The following is a 6,000-nucleotide window of genomic DNA, read 5'->3' as shown; positions in this document are numbered from 1 at the left end:
GACGAGTTGAGTCTAGAAAAATGTTTTGAGTCATTTCGGAATTATATATCGGAGAGTTTAGGAATTCTTTTTACTCCCCAGTCCCTTCATCGCTCTGGTAAGGCATCCTGACGTAGAGTTTTGACTCTTCTCTTCTCAAATTTCACTAAATTTTTTTAGGATCACGCGGGTATCTTGGAATCATTCTGATCTATTTGTGACGAGAACATTGTTCTTGGTGCCTCCTGTCATTTAGGGATTGTGGCAGTGTCCCGGGGAGTTGAGCTCCGAGGTGTTGTCATCACAATTTTATCGTTGCAGTTCTGGAATACCTGAGTTTAGTTTCGCCGACATCGAAAATCTCTTTTATGCAGTTGTTGATGAGATAACCTCGACGCCACCCAGTACTAGGGCGGGAGTTCGGGAGTATTTCCATAACTTTTATAACGGATGCTTTTCGAAGGTTGAGGTAGACGATTTCCAAAGGTTTCTTGGTTATGTGTTGAAGGATGGATACAGCTGGATGTAGGATTTGCTAGTTTTGGGTGAGATATTATGCTTCCCCTGTATCCCCAACACCTGATTGCATAACCAGAAAATTTCAGGAGTTTATAAGTGGGAATTCAAGTAGCTCTTAGGATATCTTTCCGACACATGTATGATATGAAATTGGGGGTTCGACGTCTAGTGGTCCGCCTATCCACGGTTGGTTTTACAGTGGTCTCGTTGTGTCTTAAAGAGTCCTTGGCTATGCCGACTCGGGGACGCTTCGTATGTCATGTGCACTGCCTTGTACATGATGGTGCTGTACGATCGAGCCCGTGTAGGCCCCACCACGAAAACTTCGGATGAAATCTCTATCATATGTTTGTTCCGGCTATTTTGCAAGCCAATCCTTTGTTTTGTTTTGAGTTGTGGTATTCGAGTTGCTTCGAAGTCAAATGTTGATTCCATACCTTTTCTAAACGGTGTTCTCATATTCCTATGTGTATACCAAACCCCTTCATATTAATCGAGATTGTCATGCCAAACCTTTTCAACCGGTGTGCTTCTCTTCAAGCGGACCCGTCCATTTTTTAACACCTGCAAGATCAAGTATCAGTTCTTCTCAACGGTGTTTGTTTCATCCTTCCCAAGTTGCCTTTGTTTTCCTTCCCTCCCACCCTTTTTCTTCAAGGACTCGGATTTCTTAATCAACTATCCATTTTATCGATGGAAGCCTCTCCATTCCTTTTCCGTCAATGTTTTTATCCAGTGATTCTCATGAAGATTCTAATGGAGCTCCAAGTTCATCATTCGTCATTCTTTTTCTTCTGCGGTGGATTCAATTCAAGCTTTCGGTGTTGTTCATATCTTTTCCTCATTTCTATACCTTCTCATACCGGTGCATCTCTTAATCATCTACTCCTCTCTATTCAATTGTTCCGGAGTGCTCAAGATATTTCGAAGATTCATGTTACCACTCTGCTTTCGTTCAAACTCTTGTAAGGATGTTATATCATTTAAGCCTTTTAATTCAACGGGTGCAAATCTCTCTTCCAAGCTATCGTTCTACGGTGTTTCTTTTGAGTGGGCCCTAACCCATAGGTCTTTTCCCAGGATCTTACCTGACTCTTCTTATTTTCCCGGAGCTATCTTCAAATTTCATTTCAAAGTTTAACGTAAGAATGAATTATCATCAGTCTCATGTTTTTCTCCAAGATCTGTCGAATTCTTTTCATCGTTGGCTCAAACTTTCCAATTTTAATTCCGGAGTGCCTCTACAATTCTTGGTGTTGTTTCTCGTCGTCATTCTCTGTATTGAAGACCGAAGAAGAGTTTTTCCTTCATATCTTATCCATTCTCTCAAAGATTCGTCATTCTAGCTTGTTGCCATGCTCTCATAATTGTTTCGATTGTGAGAATCCTTTTCACCTATTCGGAGTAATTCAGGAGTCTTTTCAGTTTGATTATCCGGAGCCCACCATCTAAGATTTATTCATTCTAGCTTTCAGCTCTCATACTCTAATTCTTACCGGTGCTTCGTTCAAGTGATCTCTAATCGGCTCGTGATCTCTTCGTTCTCATGTATCTAAATCCTCTCAAGCATCTTCGTTCATTTTATAATTCTTCCCAGCGATTTGTGCCTTTTTCCAATTCCATTTTCAAATTCTTATCGGTGATTCACCCCTTTTACTTCGTTCGTTTTTAATTCTTACCGGTGGCTCGTTCAAGATTTCTCTTCCTTTGTTATTGTATCGATTCATTTGTTATTTCTATCCTACCGGTGGTGCGTTCAATATTTTCCCAAGTTGGCGCTATATCTATCTTAATGCTCTCTACGAGAATTAGTATGTCAAATCTGCAGCTTGTCATCAATTTAAATTGGTGAAGGATAAGCATAATGTAATTCTTATTCTTGTTTCATCCAAGAGATTAATTCCTTATTCCGGAGGCTTATCAAATTCTCAGTTTCATTTGTTTCATCTTTTCTTTCCCGGAGTCCCAAGTTCTCTCAATCATTTCACCACGGAGATTCATCTAAATTGTTACAAGGATTCAACTTGTGTTTTCAACTTCTCTTTCCTTTTGTTTGACCATTCTTTTGTTTACTGGAGTTCTTCATCAAGGGGATACATGATGGTTCATCAAGGATTTATTTCCTTCTCGAAGCGTTCATCAAGATTCTTTTCTAAGGAGCTTAAGATTCTTCATCTTGCAATCCGGAGTGCAAATTCTGTCTACCATATTATCAGAGGTGGTATTATGTCATTCTTGATAATTTGAGTTCATGTTTCATGATTCACATATTATTAAGAATGAGGTATTCTAAATCCATCAATCTCGTCATTGGAGTTACCTTGGGTTATATTTCACCTAAAGCTTTTCCTAAGGATTGTCGCTCTTATGGTGTTTATCAATGATCCAAGTTCTTCATTTATCCTCCCGGTGAGATAGCTTCTTGTCTCCTTGTTCTTATCAATCCAATTCTTTTTCCCGTGAGTGGCAGGTTGTCACCTCATAACTTGAGATGTACTCCATAAGACCATATCAAGCTTATTCTTTTTGTTGTTGGCTTTCCAATAACTCCGTTCGACCATTCTCCTAAGGATGCCTTTTCAAGCTCAATTCCAGCACAACTTGGCATTTTCTTCCCCATTCTTGTATTTCAATTATTTATCGTCTATTCTTTTGTTCCGGAGGCATGGTGATGTTGCTCTCTTCAATCCATCATCTGGTGTACCAAGATCATGATCTTTTCATGCTTATCCTACTTAACCGGAGTGTTGTGACCTTTTTGCTCAAGTTCTTCTCGCCTTATCAAGCCTTGCACCTCTTTTCAACCGGAGTACTGTCTGAGATCTTTCTTACCCCTTGTTCCATTCTTTCATTAGTTCCGAAGGTAGTGTGTTGTTGATTTCATCAAGTATCCTCTCGTCTTGTAAAGTTCTAGTTAATTCCTTCCATTTTCAGTCAGAGTGCTGTCCAAATTATATCATTCTTATTCCCTCTCTATTTTGTTTTGACCGGAGTGGCTTCAATGTCTATCTTGTCACTTAAGCTCATATGTTTCATCGTATTTCTGACTCCTTGGCTAACGGAGTGTTTTCCACTTTCTTTATCTCCGTTGTATTATTCTTTTCTATTTGTTCAACCTCTCAAGGCTCGTGGTTTCACTCGTTTGTCAAAGAACCAACTTAGTTTTACCTCTTCTCTTTATCTTCCGTTTTTCCCTCCGGTGCCATTCTAGATCTCGGGACGAGATCCTCTCATAGTGGTGGAGTGTTGTAACGCTCCAAGACCGGAGCTTCAGATACCTTCCTTGGGTTCCGAGTTTCGTTGGTGTTTTGTTTGGTTCGTTGCATTCATCTTTGCATCATGTGCATTGCATCATGTCATCATGCCATCATGTCATTTTTTTTCTTAACTCAGTTAAATAAATGGCATGGATCTTTGATCCACTTAAACCGAGGGAATTCACGTGGTGATTTCTCTTTATAACATATCCTCCCAATATTAGGGGGCTATAATAAATATTCCATCCCTTGGAAATTACCGCAACACACTTGCAAATATCCCATGCCTTTGTTATCTCAATTCTTGGTCTCCAAACTTTGCCCATATATCCTTTCGTCATTTTCCGGAGCTCCACCTAAATTCTCAACATTTTTGGACACTTCCAAAACCTAGTCCTAGTTCAAACCCATTTGAATTAAATTCAAATGAGTTTGAATTTACATCTTCCAATCTTGGCCTTTTATATTTTCTCGAAACAAGCGTATTTTTGTGAGTTCGGGAAAATTATCCCCATGCTCAAAATCCTTCCCTAACCCTCTCTTTCTTTTCCTCCCTCAAATTTCTTTTCTGTTAAGGTTTAAGTTTTTAAAGAGAGAGGGAGAAGAGAGCCCAGGCCAACCTCCCACGCCGGCCCAACCTCCCCTAGGCCCAACAGCCTCCTACCTAACCCTAAACCTCTCCCTGGTCCAACCCCCACCTCCCTCGCATCTTCCCAGCGCTGCCAGGAGCGCCCGCGCCCACAGCCATATACCTCGATCCCATCTTCCCTCCCTCGCGTTTCTCTCTTTCACTCGATCCTGCACGTCTCCCCCTCCTCCTCTTGCGCCACCAGAGGAGACCCTCTCCTCGATCCTCACCCTCCCCTTGGCTCTGCCATGCCGGCCTGCGACGCCACCGCCGACCACCAACAGGACCACGCCGGCCTCTCCTCCTTCCTCGACGTGCCTTTGCATCCGGCCGTCACCAGCGAGCAGCTCCCCTCCTTCGTCCATGGCGGTCGCCGCCCCTGCTAGTGGTCTTCCTCGCGGGACTCTCCTCTCCTGCACCTCGTTCCCGGTCGCCGGCAAGCCTGCGATGCTGCCACCGCAGCTCCTTCCCCGCTGGCTACCTCCGCCGTCGTCATGCCGAGGCTCCTGCCACGCTCTACCCCTTCCCCGCGTCCCCGTCGCGCCGGAGCGCACCACCACCATCGCCGCCTCCTTGATCGGGAGAGCAAAGGCTCGAACCCGAGCAACCCCGCCCCGCTTCTTCACTGGAGCTCTTCTTCCGTGCGCCTTCGCCGTCCGATGCAGCTCCTTCCCGTGCCGGCCCTCCTCTGTTTCGCCGTGGGTGCCCGAACCGGCTGGAGTCGCCGTCTTCTGCAGCAGCTGCTCTGCTGCCTTGCCCGCTGGTGGCTGGCACCCCTCGCCGAGCATCCTGCCTCGCCATGAACGCGCCCTGCCTCCTTGTCCACAGTGTGCTCCATCGCCCACGGCCGAGCACCTCAAGACGAAGCCCTTTTTTTCGTTGATGCGAATGGTTATACGAACATGACCCAGATTCGAAACGCAAGACGATGCCTCCGTTGCACCCATGCCGAGCAGGAGTATTTTGGATTCGTCAAGTACGACTACATATCCGGGATGCGTCAAGTACCCCACCGTCAAGACTGAGACCGCCCGGAGACCACGAAGCCGTGAGGTTCCACTACCGTCGCCGTGGATCCGACAAGTTCGCGAGCACCTCTACCTCCCACGACGACCTTGTACAACTACCATCGCAAGAACTGAGACCGGCAAGTCCGAAGACCCAAGTACCATGATGCCAAGTACCCCTTCGGATCGCCAGGGTGAATCGCGAACATTGACGAGGTTCCGATAAGACCGTCGACGTGTATGACCTACTCCGTGAATGTGTACCACTACCGCCGCTCGAACGTTTACAGAACATGTACCGTCGACCCACGAAGACCCGTGGACGGCAAGTTCCTTGTTGACCCCGAACACCTACGGAGTGTGAACATCTACGAAGCGAGAACGACTACTTCCACTACCGTCGTCGCGAGAACGCCTACTTCCCTCTACGAATGAGAACCGTCCCCTTTGCACGCTCCGAAGGTATAACCCTGAGACGACGTCCGTGAACGAATGCTTGCGATGTTTGAGATGCTCGTGTTTGCACCGTGTCCAATTTGTTACTCGTTTCCTTGTCGCCAACTCGTGGGACACCCGGTATCCGGGAGCGCCCCACCATCTTCTGCACGCA

Source organism: Triticum dicoccoides, chromosome 5A, assembly GCF_002162155.2.
Source record: "Triticum dicoccoides isolate Atlit2015 ecotype Zavitan chromosome 5A, WEW_v2.0, whole genome shotgun sequence".
Taxonomy (NCBI): domain Eukaryota; kingdom Viridiplantae; phylum Streptophyta; class Magnoliopsida; order Poales; family Poaceae; genus Triticum; species Triticum dicoccoides.
The sequence above is the reverse complement of the archived record's forward strand: the minus strand, read 5'-3'. Positions refer to the sequence as shown.